Here is a 16,531-nt window from a genome sequence, read left to right on the forward strand (position 1 = left end):
AAAACACATTATTGTTTTCGGAGATCTTCTTCAATTGACACCAGTAAAAGTTGAGCCTATTTTTAAAACATTAGGACACAAACTCTGCCTTAAAACTGTTGGCAACATTGGAAATGTCAACCTTTGGCAACATTTCCAATACAGAGAATTAACAGAAAACATGCGGCAATCTGCAGATCTCACTTATGCCAACATCTTAAAAAGTATCAGAGTTGGTATACTCTCTAAAGAAGCAGAAACAATATTGAAAACCTGGCAAATTAATGCATTTTATGGCGATAATGCATGTGCTACAGATGTTATAGAACAATTAGCCCACAAAAATGTCAATTGTATGGCCTTAATGCCAACTCTTGCAAGCTGTTTCAAATTCAATGAAATAATGTTAAGTAAAGAAATGCAACCAATAATGTAAATTAGCGCCACAGACAAACTAGATGTACATTGTATGACACTACCTATGTGTGACCAAGCCACAAGAAGACTAAATAGTTTAGAAAAATCAATCTCAAACACAGCAGGCTTAGAAAAGATATTAAAATTATCCTTAAATTGCAGAGTAATGCTTAAACGTAACCTTGACGTGGACCAAGGACTAGTTAATGGAGTACTGGGTACAGTTGTTGGCTTTCAAACATACCCACGTGACAACAAAATTCAGTTTGTCAATATACTCTTTGACAAACTTTCAGAAGTTAAAAGGATAAGACGCTCAACAGCTCGATTCCTTCTCTTCAAAGACATGTATGTATGCAGAGAACAATTTTCTCTAACTCTTGCATACGCAGTCACGATTGATAAATCACAAGGTCTTACCCTAGACAAAGCAATGATAGATATTGGTAACACAGTCTTTAAAGAAGGCATGAGCTATGTAGCACTATCACGCTTACGTACACTTGACGGTCTATTTCTAATCAACTTTGATGCAAGTAAAATAAACGCTGATATTCCTTGCATTTTAGAATACAATATACTTCGCTCACTATACACTCCCCATCTAAACACATATTCTGTTCCACAAAAAGTAAAACATTATAAAAGAAAAATAAATCAAACATAAAAGCAACAGGATGTCACTGCAAATCCTCCAAAGAGAGTAAAAGAAAGTAATACTTCATCAAGTACCACAAGCAAAAAAGAATCAATTAGGGAAAGTAAACCAGGTACTTCTTCAAACAAGGAAGACAAACTCCAAAAAAAGCAGTCAGATACAGAACTACCTGGTCCATTTAAACTCTCAAATATAGTTGGTGTAAATTGCTACGCAAATGTAGCAATGAATATTCTATTTCAATTACCACCAATTGTTGAGAACATTTACTTACACAGTACAGACCCATTGTGTTTGCAAATGTTAGTACTTCACAGAAATGCAGCAAACAATCCTGACAGCATGTATAGTGTTTATGGAATAAGACAACAATTGGACTACTGTGCTGGAATGGTGAAATTCACTATAAACTCACAGGAAGATCCACAAGCATTTCTAATGTACTTACTACAAGTACTGGAAAACAAAAACATACCTATAAATGAAATCTTCCAGATTTCATACATGTGGAATCATACATGCACTCTCTGCAACAATGTGACACAAGAAGAAATCCCCAATGAACGCTTTGTATGTATATCAATACCTAATTGTGAATCCATTCCATTTCAGCAACTTGTACAAAATGCAAACCAAGGTAGATTATGTTCTACCTGCAATTCAGCTAATCGCTCCACGTTAGTAATACAAACACATAGTAAATACGTAATACTAATGCTTCTACGTTACAATGCAGATGGTACCAAAAACAACTGCAAGCTGACTGGATTCACACATGGTCAAATATCACTTGGTAAGAAAACCTTCACAACAATAGGTATAATCTACCACGCAGGAGCCACAGCCAATTCAGGGCACTACACTGCATATATAAAAACAAAATGTGGATGGTTTCAATTTAATGATAATACCATTACTCTGAAACAGAGATTACCAGCAAATCTTACAAACGCTTATTTAATGTTCTTAAAACCAAAATTTGATAACAAAACTGTACTTAAACCTCAAGTAAACTTGTAGTAAAAAATATAAACTGTTAGAATATTCCAAAAGCTATCTAACTGCCCAAAGATTCTACAACAATTAATCACATAAATGAATACCACTAAATTAGAGCAACAAATTGACAATTAGAATACGCCAATTGGTATCTAACTGCCCCAAAATTTAACAATATCCAAACAGATAAATCAATACCACTAAAATATATCAAAAAATAGATAGTTAGAATACACCTACTGGTATCTAACTGCTCCAAAATTTCATAATATCCAAACAAATAAATAATATTACTCCAAAAAAAATGCAACAACCCAATGCATAAAGCATTAGCCAGAAACAACCAATGAACACTGAAAACAAACAAACAAATAAACTGTAGCATAACAGAAAAAGTTTTTTTTTTAAATCCAACATGGATTTTTTTTTATCCCACAGACCCAATGATTTTAGCAACGGACACAGAAACTGAGCAAATTGCACTGTACTCTGGTTTGTAATCTACTAAATATGAGGGTCCAAAAAAAATGTTGATTATACGATGTAAAAAGTCATTACAAAATACTAATACTAACATGCTATTTTCTTTTATCACAGAAATTAACAAGAAATACATGTACTCCAGTTACTAAACCAAACAGTAAGTATATTACACACTCTATGCCCTGGCCACAACCATCACAGCATATCACACCCATATTATCTTATAACTTTGTTCCTTATAAATTTGTTTTTGACCCAAAGTTATAAGCAACTATAAATGTGATATGCTGCGGTGGTTGTGGCCAGGGCATAGAGTGTTGGGTGCATGCCCAAATGGCCATGCACCCAACACTCTATGCCCTGGCCACAACCACCGCAGCATATCACACCCATAGAGTAAAACATTTCAACTATGGCCTATGGAAACTTTTAATGTCCGCGGACATTACCAGTGTTCTTAGAACACTTTCAATTTGCCAGCGAACAATACGGACAGCGTCTTCAGAACATCCCCTACGAACATTTCAGGACAACGTGAAAGTTCTTAGAACACTTTCAACTCGACAACGAACAATACGGACAGCGTCCTCAGGACACCCCCATGCACATTTCAGGACAACGCGTGTGTTCTTAGAACACACCCCCATTTTGTTTATGTGCGAACATTTCAGGACAACGAGAGAGTTCTTAGAACACTTTCAACTTGACAACGAACAATACGGACAGCGTCCTCAGACCACCCCCATTTTGTTTATTTGCGAACATTTCAGGACACCCCGAGTGTTCTTAGAGCACTTTCAACTTGCCATCGAACAATACGGACAGCATCTTCAGTACACCCCCTGCGAACATTTCAGGACACCACAAGAGTTCTTAGAACACTTTCAACTCGACAACGAACAATACGGACAGCGTCCTCAGGACACCCCCTACGAACATTTCAGGACAACGCGTGTGTTCTTAGAACACACCCCCATTTTGTTTATTTGCGAACATTTCAGGACAGCGAAACAGTTCTTAGAACACTTTCAACTTGCCATCGAACAATACGGACAGCATCTTCAGGACAACCCCTACGAACATTTCAGGACAATGCGTGAGTTCTTAGAACACACCCCCATTTTGTTTATTTACGAACATTTCAGGACACCGAGACAGTTCTTAGAACACTTTCAACTTGCCACTGAACAAAACGGACAGCGTCCTCAGGACACCCCCTAGGAACATTTCAGGACACCGCAAGAGTTCGTAGAACACTTCAGGACAACGGGTGTGTTCTTAGAACACACCCCCATTTTGTTTATGTGCGAACATTTCAGGACAACGCGAGAGTTCTTAGAACACTTTCAACTTGACAATGAACAATATGGACAGCGTCCTCCGAACACCCCCATTTTGTTTATTTGCGAACATTTCAGGACACCCCGAGTGTTCTTAGAACACTTTCAACTTGCCATCGAACAATACGGACAGCGTCTTCAGGACAACACCTGCGAACATTTCAGGACACCGAGACAGTTCTTAGAACACTTTCAACTTGCCATCGAACAATACGGACAGCGTCTTCAGGACACCCCCTACGAACATTTCAGGACAACGCAAGAGTTCTTAGAACACTTTCAACTTGACAACGAACAATACGGACAGCGTCCTCAGAACACCCCCATTTTGTTTATTTGCGAACAGTTCAGGACACCCAGAGTGTTCTTAGAACACTTTCAACTTGCCATCGAACAATATGGACAGCATCTTCAGGACACCCCCTGCGAACATTTCAGGACACCGAGACAGTTCTTAGAACACTTTCAACTTGCCATCGAACAATACGGACAGCATCTTCAGGACACCCCCTGCGAACATTTCAGGACAACGCGAGAGTTCTTAGAACACTTTCAACTTGACAACGAACATTACGGACAGCGTCATCAGAACACCCCCATTTTGTTTATTTGCAAACATTTCAGGACTCCCCGAGTGTTCTTAAAACACATTCAACTTGCCACAGAACAATACGGACAGCGTCCCCAGAACACCCCCATTTTGTTTATTTGCGAACATTTCAGGACACCCCGAGTGTTCTTAGAACACATTCAAGTTGCCACAGAACAATACGGACAGCGTCCCCAGAACACCCCCATTTTGTTTATTTGCGAACATTTCAGGACACCGTGAGTGTTCTTAGAACAGTTTCAGCTTACTTGCGAACAAAACGGACACATATTGAGTCCTCAGAATACCCCCCATTCAGTTTATTTAGAACATTTCAGAACACCTCTGATGTCCGCAGACAAATCAAACACAAAAAGAACGTCTACCACATAAAAAAGCATAACATTTAACCTATCTCATACCCTTCCATCCTCCCCAAACACTCCTACACACCAACACACTCTACTAAATACACATTTAGAAAAAAAACTTTCACTGCGCTGTCCGCGGACATCCGCGAATCCAAGATGGCGGGCGCTACCGAAAATCTGACGCGCTTCACGCTTAACACAGTCCAATCAGCGAACACGTCGCATGTTCGCGGACATCACGCAAGCCGATTGGCCAAACAGGACACTGTCCGCGGAGCGAACAGGGAAGTGTGTCCGCGGACCGATCACAGATATCACTAATTTTTTTTACCTACTTTTTGGTCATTTAAAAAAAAACTACTGGCTAGATTTTCACCAAATTTACAAAAGCACACTTTCAGGACCAAGCCGCTGCTCCTGTGTGGGCCATATACTTTTTTTGCAAAGTTTGGTGAGGATTCGTCCAGGGGGAGCGAAGTTATAAGCCGCCCAAAAAGTGCTCTTCCTATGGAAACAGCAACTTAACCATAACTACATGGCCACTCCCGTGACCATGTAATATATATGTATATATATATATATATATATATATATATATATATATATATATATATATATATATATATATATATATTTATATATTTTTTTTTCTTTTTCCACAGTGATACAGATAACACTTCTCTGTATTGTATTTTGTGCGTACATCTTTGTGTTTTCACAGCATTATGTTGTGATATGAAGATGCCTACAACCGAGCATAATGAGAATATATATTTGTTAATGTGTGTTCAGTGAAGGCCATAGTTATCTGATAAGGAATTGAAAAGGGGAGTAAGTTTAATTATGTCATTCCTATTCCCATAAAAATGATGCAAATGCAAATGTCATGCAATACCATCACTCTTGAATACATAGCACAGAAAATAAAATCTCACACTAGTCAGACTTAATCTGTGAAATGAAAGGAACTTGACACTTATACATGTTTAATTAAATCCTAAAACCAGTTTGGGTGGGTGAATCAAAATTCTGTACATTCTGAATTCCCATCGCAAAACCTGAAGAATTCTAATGCAAGCTATGTTTGAAACTGCACACATGTTAGCAGCCTGCAGCACCATATTTACATGGGAAGTATGAGACATGAAACAGTTCTTTGAGTCTAGCATGTATGGGTGTTTTTGGGGAAAGCAACGTTCCTTGTATCATTTGTAAATATTTATTAATTATATGTTTATTTCAACTGTGAAGTTACAGCCATAAAAAAGACAAAAAAACAACCACAATACATAGTATTAAAACATCTCATGTCCAAATCTATATACATTTGGTTTGTGCTGGTCCAAGTTTATAATATCCATTTTCCACAGAACACAATTCATGTTCAATTAAATATTGCAGTCAAATCCAACAAAATATCAGTGCTAACTTGTGACAAATAAAATAGTCTGTATGATAATGATTAGGATGGGTGCAATTGTATGTAATTTTGTCTGAATTTGAGGTTGTGTCTCAAATAAGTTAGTAGTGCCCATCCAATATGAACTGACTCCTCCTTTCATATGAAACAGAGTGCCGGCTGACATTGTCAGAGACCTGTCTCTTTCAAAATTAAAATCAAAGTTCTCCACCTTACGGCCACATTGGCTGGGCAAAAAAAACACAAAATTCAAGAGATCTTCCATGGGTGCCCAGAAAAGAAGGCAACTGCTCAAGCTTTTGTGCCCCAATCAAGATGTCATTACTGCCCTTAAAGGTAAACAGTTAAACCTCACCTTCATGATTATGCACCTATCACACAAATAATTATTGCAAGTTAAATATCCATGTAAAGAATTCAATATTAATGTGACATAGCTACAATTCAATGGTTGTGTTAGCTCTTTCGATTCACAATGAGTTTGGAAAAACAGTTAAGGCACACTTTTAAAATATAAAAACGTGCTTGCTCCGTAGCGGCTGGATTACTAAAGTGGCTATGTGCATTAATCTTTAGTATGTGAGTGCTTACGTGGCAATGCCATGGGACAAGATTGTGTCTGTTAACTAAATTCTATTTAGTTATTAGGGCCTTAATCATACAAAGCATTATAGCAGCCTTATTATTTTTCCGTGTATTTATATCAAATGAATCTTAGGTTCTAGAAAATGGTAATCTTCAAGAAATCTTAAATTCTATTTTCAGTGTGTAGCAAAATGAGATTAAGAGTGTGAAAGGCCCAGGAGTTCCTTTACAAAGTTGTTCTCTACAATTTGTAGAGGTGCAAAATCTGAAAACCTCCAAAGATTAGAGCCAAATTTTGGTACAGCTAATGTTTTTAACTTATGGGCCACATCATGTCCTTCGCAGTATCCCAGCGGTAATTCCACCGGGATACCACCAATGCAAATCGCGTTACCGTTACTTGGTCCAGGCAAATTTCTGCCAGATCATTAGTAGTGGTAAGGCTGTAATTCCCCATTTCTTTAAGAGTCCATAGGACCCTAAGCGGATTTTCGGCGTTAATAGCGCTGGCGGTAATAGTGTCGAAAACGGACAGAAAGCTGCATATTTACCTCCAGCAAAAAGCTGGAGATAAAACTCCAAACTTTCTGACCAACTGATGATTGGGCCAGCCCATAAATGTGGCAGTAATAGCATTACCGCTGCATTTAAGGGCAACCGCCCAACTTGTGATGAGACCCATAGACCTTTAAGGCCATAGTTACAGGTTAGACTTTGCACATTGTCATGAAACAGAATACTCTGCCTAGGGCCTGTTGCATTTTGACTGTTTGCTTAAGAAAAGTGGCCTTGTCAACCTTGATCTGTAGATCAATGGAATTCATAAAAATTGTATATACCGTTATAAGCTGTTGGAAAGCATGAGGCGTTTGTGCCAATATGACGGTATCATCAGCATATACCAATGCCAGAATGAACCTGTTACCAATTTTGGGAGCGTCACCACCAATTCAGAGCAGGGCAGTGTACAAACCATTGATGTCAAGCGAAAACAGAAGTGGGGCAAGAACACAGCCTTGCCAGACTCCAAAGTCCACAGGAAAATGATGGAGTGCAATGGTTGTTAGTTGCACTGTTGCCAAGTGCTCTATTGCCCTGATATAGGTGTATATGTATAATTTACTAATCTACAGGGCAATTCATATTTCTATGGATCTGTTATAATATCATGTGTAATCTGGAAATATTTTGATGCAGAGGAACTGTTGACATGTTGGCAAATAATCAGCATAAGTGAAATTAGAAGGCCCATTGTAAGTTAAAACATACATTATTGACTATGCAAAGGGATCTTGTGTGGGAGAAACTGTGAGAGGACAAGCTATTTGTGATTGTGTAATATTCTGGTGACTTTGCCTAGATAAAGCTTGGGGGGCACCTTTAATTCATTTAGTTTAGATGAATTTGAGTTTTGATCAGACTTCCTGTTTCTTACCCAGAATTCTGAGTGGGATTGTATATTAGGGGTAATTATAGTGGGGTGCCCACTTAAAAAGCTACCAAAATCTCAACATATTAATCCAAATATATTTTACAGAAATGGGGGCTCGTGCTGGGAAGTTAGGTTGATGACATTCCTAATGTCGAAGCAGCCATGAATTGAGCAACGCAAAATATGCTCAACATCACAGATGTGTGTGGAAGTTTCATTAGTGCATGGAATTAGATGGAACCTGTTCTAGTTTTTCCTTAAGGTACACAGGTTGTGATTGCAAACTGGCAATTGTGGACTTATTGGATGAAAAATAGTGGATGTGGAAGTGAGAAAAATTATTTGGGTGGATTGTTTATATGATTCGGGGTTAGTGTTTGCTTACACCAATGGCTTATTAGATGACATGATGAATATAAAAAAACAACTGAAAGAGAGTAGAGGTTTCGCTGAGAAACTTGTGAAGGTTGCGAAATATATTGCTCCCCAGGCTGAATTTGATCCGCTATAGAACGATTCAAATATTATTAACAAGCAAAGGACTCGGCACAGGTAAAAGGCACTGTAACCAGCGAAATACATCAGCTCACCTTTACAGTTGACAAAGGCACACTCATGACCGGTACGGTAAGCTTGCTGGTACCGTTGTTACCGGACTTGCAAACTACGAGTTCTGCTCGCAGGTGTTTTCCCGCCCGCCAGATCTGACCTGGCGGGCGTACCAGCACCAGCGAACAGAGCATGTCGGATGCACCGGCACCATATTGAATGGTGCCAGTGCATACGCCCTCCCCATTCCCATTGAGCAGTATGGGTCTCAAATGGGAATGGGGAGCATTTTTTTCCGATGCCCGTAAACAGGCAATTACCGGGTCTGGTGGGGCCGTAATGACCCGGTAATTGCACATTCGCGGGTGCCGTAAAAAATCACAAGTTTGGAGGCAGCCTGACGGTTTTACCGGCAAGGCTACTGCAAAACTTGTAATGAGGCCCATACACAGTAATCAAAATAATAGGACTGCAAAAGAGCTGATGCAAAGAATGGATGAGACTAACATTGAAAGAGAAGTCAAAAACATTAATGAAAGTTCTTGATGACGCAATATCAGAGATTGAGCACCTGAAAACAGACTTAGCTATCTGGCAGACTATCGGCCAAGAGTTAGTAGAAGTTACAATTATGTATCACAAAGAAACGGGTTCTTTGCAGAAAGACATCAATTTCCTATTCCCAACCTCACCAGGATTTACAGGAAGATTTGATATCCCTTTAATATACAGAGGAAAACCATGAATTTAAAGTGAGGAGAGAGGGGTGGCACACCAAGTATGCCAGGAGTGGACACGATCACAACCAAACAGAGAATTAGTGAATCTAGATATGAAAAGGAGTTAAGGGAACATGAATTTCACCATATGTTTCAACAATTGTTCCTGTTTCTCTGACAATGAGAGACAGAATATGCAACAACAATTTTAAAACCCTTATCTATGGCACAGATTATTGGGATACCCAAGAACCCTTGGGTAGTTGGGGAAACATTGATTCAAAGCAATCAGTGATGACAGACCCTTCTATCCAGCCGCTCAGAAAAGGTGTAAGCCCCCTAACATAGAAGTACAATGAGGCGAGAAGTGAGAGGTCACCTGTACCATACACATAGGAAGCAGGGACCTCTTTTGGTGGTATCTAGGGTTTATAATTGGGACCTCTGGCAACTCCTGTGAGACCCCTGCACTGCTTCTATGACCCCTGGTAAAGGTTTGCAGAGGCAGGGAGAGGGCTCAGGCGAGAGCCCTCTTTACATTAATTTCTTTGTGAAGTCACTCTGATCATTTCTTAAGTCTGAGAGTCTGAGCCCCCTTTCCCTCCCCTGGGCAGAACTGGTTTCTTGCATGTGTGGAGCATGAGAGCCAGAAAGGCCTACCTGCAGAGGAGTTTCTCGGAGCAACAACAGATTTGGGAAAAGGAAAGAACAAGTTTTTGTGTAAATGTGTAAGGGTGTGGGTGTGGATATGTATATTATGTAATGTGTACAATTGCATGATGCCCAAACCCCAGCACAGACAGCAGATAAGCATGCACCACCATCATCAGGCAACGCCAACGTCCACTTTTCCGGTGCTCGGGTGAGGACAGGTGCTCCATGGCACAGTAAGTTGTGCATTTGTAAAAGTTATATTCTCACGCTGCAGCATGTGTGTATGGTTCACTCACAGCAGCGCCTACCTGACTGCGTAGTCACACCCTATCACGTGCCTTGCGCCCCCTCTTCTCCAGCCTCCTGCACCCATGCGCCGCCTTTGCTCTTCCTCATTGACTGCCCTTTTTGGCATCTGTTGCTTTGTGTTCTGCTGCATTCTTCCTTCTTCTAGGTTTACATTTGTCGACTGCTTTGTTCTTTTGTGTATTGTTCTGTGTTCTGCTGTGCTCCACCCTCCTCTAGGTTATTATTTTAATGACTGCTCTGTTCCTGATGCCCTGGTCACCTGATTTGCTTACCGGACTGCCTTATTTTCTGCCTGCTCTTCCATCTGAGTTCTTGTCTACTTAGTCAATTGTCCACTATTGTCTTGTCCCTTTCTGTCTCGTCTGCTTGCACCTCTCCTTGTGTCCTCCCCTAGTGTCTCACCGCACATTTCCCCTCCATCTCTTTTCCTCTCTCCTCTTCCCCCACCTACTCAATGGTGCTCTCTGTTTCTCCTATCTTTTCAAACTGCTCCTCTATCGACTATCCTGCTCTCCTTACTAAGTCTTGTAGAAAGAAGTTCAAAAAGGATATCATGGTCTTTAACCAAGGCCTCCCTATTGCTGACACATATACCAGTGCTTCCTCCAGGCAGACCCTCACTGACATCCTCTTTGTCATTCCCTCACCATACCCATGTATTCTTCTTATGGTCTCTGTGCTCTCTCTTTTCTCTTCTTCTCCCATTAATGGTGGCACCCAGTGGGAGGCCCTCCTGGCCCCCTTCCTCTCCTCTAAGGTCATCATTAATGTTTACCTGAATGGCACCGTCTTGGTCCAAGGCCCTCAGGCCAACCTTCTCTTCTTTGATAGATGCTTCCAGTGCCTCATCAATTTCCTTTCGTCTCCTGCTGTCCCTTCTCTCCCTTCTCCAGCTTCCTTGCCTCCCAACTCTGCCTCCTCCTTGGCTACCTTGCCCTCTCCTCCTTCCTCTTCTGCCCCTTGTAGGCTTCTTCTACACCTCCGCAGGGCATACCTCTAGTTTGTAGCCCACCCCGGAAGTCTTTCAAGGTTGACAACATTCTCCATATTGCCACTCTCAACTCTCGCTCAGCGGCCAAACACTATGCTGACATCTGCTGCCTCCTGGAAGAACTTGATCTCAATGTCCTCGGTCTCTCTGAGACATGGTTCACGGCGAGCTCTGTCACAAGCTTTAACACTCTCCTCCATGATGGCTACAAGATACTCTCTGTGCCCAGATCCAACCCTTCCGGAGGGGATGTAGCCTTGATCTTCCCGGAGTGGATTCCTGTCTGTGTCATTCCTATGCAAACCTACTCCTCTTTCGAATTTCTTGTCTGCAGGCTATCTCTCTCTCCGGGCCACTCACTTACTGTGGCTACTATCTATCGCTTACCTGGACAGATGACCTCCTTCCTCTCTGAGTGGGCGGACCTCTCCTCCTCCCTCTTGGCCTCGACCAGTCAACCCCCCCTTCTTGGAGACTTTAACATCCACCTGGATGCTTCTTGTTCAACCTCTGGACTCTTTTGTGACCTCTGCAACCCTCTCTCTCTTTCTATTCTTCCCTCTGACCCGACTCACTCTGCAGGGCACACTCTGGATGTTCTGATCTCGTCAGACCTCCCACTCCCTATTCCCCTCACCACTCCTCTCTCCTGGAGTGATCACTTTCTCCTTTCCTCCCACCTCTCCCTCTCTGCCCCTCAGACGAAGCCAACTCCAGCACTGCCACCTACCTTTTCAGTCATCCGACCCATGAAGCATGTGTCAGTTGAGGCTTTCGACGCCACTTTCTCTCCCCCTCCTCATCCTCTGGCTGACTCACATCCTGACACAGCCCTTTCCACGCTCCACTCTTCTATCTCTTATATTCTTGATGTTCTTGCCTCTTTCAAGGGGATCCACTTGAAGCCCAAAGCTAAGAGCAAATCCTGGTATGACTCTGACCTCATCACCCTTAAACGCAAGTGCAGGTTGGCTGAGAGGAAATGGCTAGCTTCTTGTGCATCCTCAGACAAACTGGCCTGCCGCCTGCTCTAAAGGAAATACCGGCCCTCTGTTTGCACTAAGAAGAGAGCCCACATCCAAGCCCGCGTCTCTGCAGCATCTAACAACTCGGCCAAACTCTTTTAAATCTGCAAGGAGCTGGCCAATCCTGCTGCAGTCTCTACCTCTCCTGTCCCCTCCCAGGCCCTCTGCACGGCCCTGGCTTCTCATTTCATCTCTATAACCCAAGACATCAGGTCCACCCTCTCATCCTCTCCACCTCCTCCCTCTACTCTCTCCTCTACCTCTGGCCCCCATGTGTCCACCTTTCCTTCCTCTTTCTCTTCCTTTCCTCTGTTCTCCCCTGACGAGGTTTCTAGACAAGTTTGATCTGTGAAAGTCTCATCAAAACAGGTTCCTCCCTGTTCTTCCAAAACCTTCAAGGACCACATTGACACCATCGCTCCTGCCCTGCTGACTTTTTCAACCACTCCTTTGCCACTGGAGCCTTCCCTTTCCCCTGAAGTACTCTCTTGTGCACCATCTTCTCAAGAAACCCTCAGCCGACCCCTCCTGCCTGGCTAATTATCGCTCGATCTCCATCCCTCCTTTCCTGGGCAAACTCCTGGAAAAGCTGGTCATCTCCGAGCTTTATCTTCACAATGAATCTGTTGGTGGTCTCCATGACCATCAGTCTTCCTTCAGAGCAGCCAGAAGCATGGAAACTGCTCTCCTGAGAATCCATGTACACCTTCTCTCTAACCTTGATTCCAATCTCCCATCTGTCCTCATCTTACTCGATCTCTTTTCTGACTTTGACACGGCCAACCATGCCATCCTGCTCAATCGTCTCTGTGATGACCTGGGTATCACCAATCAGGCCCTGGCCTGGCTGAACTCGATCATCTCTGATCGACCTTGCCAGGTCCAACTTGGGTCCTTTCTTTACACTTTGTTGGGAGAAAACCCCAACACTGAGGTAACAACTCCACAGTCAAATGACGTGGAACTCTTAACCCAAAAAAAGAAAAAACTTATACGTACTGAATCTCACGGGCAACTAATGTTGTAACGCTCACCTGATTCTCGCAGAGGCACCGGTCTTGACTGGGCGACTACCGTATCTTCAAAAGTGATGTGCACCACCCGGTTGGCTCTTTGGGCTGGACCTCTGTGCACTGTATGCCTGACTCGAAGAGTAAGATGTCTGCAGATAGAAAATATGGGATTAATGAACTGGGGTTATTGGGGTGTCGCTATCTCTTTCCTTTTCTCCTCTCCTGTAGAACCCCAAAGGTTAACACTCTCACCTTAGGTAAACGCCGAGCTCTCCATCTGCCTCGGGGCAGGGTGCTGTAACCAGTTTCTTCACTGGATAGGTAGCGCAGGCCTCTTGACTTCAGAGGACTGCTGTCCGTCGTTTACTTCACGAACGGTGAGTTCCGAATATTTCAAATGTCTTTAAAAGTCTTTTGTAATGCTGTCTCTTATTTTGCAGGGTTCCGGCGATGGCGGTTGACTGGTTGAAGTGAGTTGAGGATGGACCCGTATGCGGAATAGAAGCGCCTGGAAGCGCGTAAGTAAGCTTTACGATGCGCACTAACTGTCCTTTTATTTTGCAGGTACCAGTTCGGAGCTGCTGAAGGATGCCGGAATGCCCACTGAGTTCGGCGTGGATGGAGTAATGGCACGTGAGTATTGAACGTTACCCAATGTCTTTAAACGCACCTTCTTTTGTCTTACAGATGCGGGATGCAGCGCCGAAGGCCTCCGGAGCGTGCGAAGAGTTGGTAAGCTTTTGTCTTTCAGATGCCGGAATGCAGTGCGATGACCTCCGGAGCACGTGAAGAGTAGGTAAGCCTTTGTCTTTCAGATGCAGGAATGCTGCCCGAGGCGTTGATGACAGCCGATGGACCAGGTAAGAGATGCGCTGTCACTGAAGACCGTAGTGCTAACCTGTTCTTTCTTGTCTTTATAGATGTTGCTGAAGACTGGATTCAGGATGGTAAGCCTTTTTCCTTTAGGCCCAGGATCAGATGCAGAAGACACGATGAGCGTTCTGCTGCAGAGGATGCAGAATAACGCAAAGCAAGATTCATCCATCGGGTGTGGTTTAAATAGCCTCCTGTAGTGCTTAGGTGTCTCCTTCCACAGCCACGCCTAGGTAAGAAAAGAGTTCCTGCTTTCCAGAAGAGTTCCAGTGTTCTGAACCTAGAGAGTGGCTCCTGCCCCACCCAACAGGAAAAGTAGTCCCAAACAGAAGAGGATCAGGGGTTCAACTGGCAGGTAAGTAAGCAGCATGGTCTGCTGCAGGTAAGTCCACCCAAGCATTATGAGCCCGGCGCTTGCAGCGCTGGGACTGGGCATATTTATGAGCCTGGCGCCACTGGCGCCAGGACAGGGTCCAAAAGGTCCCAATTGGGACTGGCTGGCACTCGGAACCTGGGTTATGGGTCTGCTTCCAAGGGAGTTGGGTAAGTCCTGGCCTTTTGGAAGCAGAAATCATGACAGTACCCCCCCTCAAGGCCCCTCCCAAACCGGGCTTCCCCAGGGGTTTTGGCTTGTCAGGAAATGTTTGATGAAATCTTTTGATTAGACGAGGAGCGTGGACATATTCTGCAGGTTCCCAGGATCTTTCTTGAGGGCCGTAGCCTTTCCAGTCAATTAGTTAAATAGCTTAGATTTGGAGATCTTGGAGTCCAGGATGCTTTTGACTTCAAACTTGAGTTCTCCATCAACTAGGATAGGTTTTGGGGATTTAGTTACTCGGGTTTGAGGTTGCACGGGTTTTAAAAGAGAGACGTGGAAGACCGGATGTATCTTCATGTGAGGGGGCAAGTCCAACTTGACCGCTACTGGGTTTACTATGGTAGTGATGGAATAGGGACCAAGGTATCTTGGGTTGAATGTGCGTGGTCCTTTTAGAGGTAGATATTTGGTGGATAACCAGACTTGATCTCCTACTTGATATTGGGGGGCTTCCTTCCGATGTTGATCTGCTCCTTTCTTGTATTGTTCCTTAGCCCTTTGAAGGTGAGAAACGGCTTCCGTAAAAGCTTGGGTGATTGTAGAGTGCAGGTAGTCTACTGCTGGTGTTCCAAGATCTTGGGGTGGATCCAACTCTGAGGTTCGAGGGTGACAGCCGTATAAAAGAAAAAACGGGGTTTTCCCAGTTCCTGAGTGGACAGAGTTGTTGTAGGCATATTCGGCTATCCAAAGGATATCTTTCCAAGTTTTTTCAGTTTGTTGCAGCATGCAGCGTAAATACTGTTCCAGAGTTTGATTGGTCCTCTCGGTTTGTCCGTCGGTTTGAGGGTGGTGACTGGTCGATAATCTCACATCAATTTGAGCCGACCGACAACAACTTCGCCAAAAATGAGAAATAAATTGACTACCTCGATCCGAAATTAGCGCTTAAGGAAAACCGTGCAGTCGGACAATGTTTTCGAGAAATTCTCGGGCCAGAGTTGTTGCTGTTGGCAAGCCTTTGAGTGGAATGAAATGCGCCATCTTGGAGAATAAGTCCACGATTACCAGGATCGTATTGTATCCGGAGCATGGAGGTAGGTCGGTGATGAAGTCCATAGAAAGCGTATGCCAAGGGCGAGGTGGGATGTCAATAGGGCGTAAGAGGCCGGCTGGTCTTTCCTTTTGACTCTTGTTTTGGGCGCATACTCCACAGGACATTATAAAGTCTCTGGTAGCGCTTGATCTTTTCTGAGGTTTTGGCCATACCGGGATGTCCTTCCATTAGAGACTCGTGATAACAAGAGATCACCTTTGTCTGTAAATCTGTGCTGGGCAGGTATAATCGTTCTTGGAAATACAATAAGTTGTCCTTTACTGCAAAGTCCTTTCCCTGTAGATGCCAATTCTGTATTTCTGCTGGAGTTATAAGTTGCCTGGTTTTATCCTTAATTTCCTCTATGGATTGTGTGGTTATTACACCCAGAATTCTTTGTTCGGGAATGATAGGTACAGGTTTAGGGTTGGTCAAGTGTTCCTCCACTCCCATCCGAGAAAGGGCATCAGCTTTACCGTTTTTTGTACCAGGTC

Source organism: Ambystoma mexicanum, chromosome 2q (assembly GCF_040938575.1).
Source record: "Ambystoma mexicanum isolate Mex_15411 chromosome 2q, UKY_AmexF1_1, whole genome shotgun sequence".
NCBI lineage: Eukaryota > Metazoa > Chordata > Amphibia > Caudata > Ambystomatidae > Ambystoma > Ambystoma mexicanum.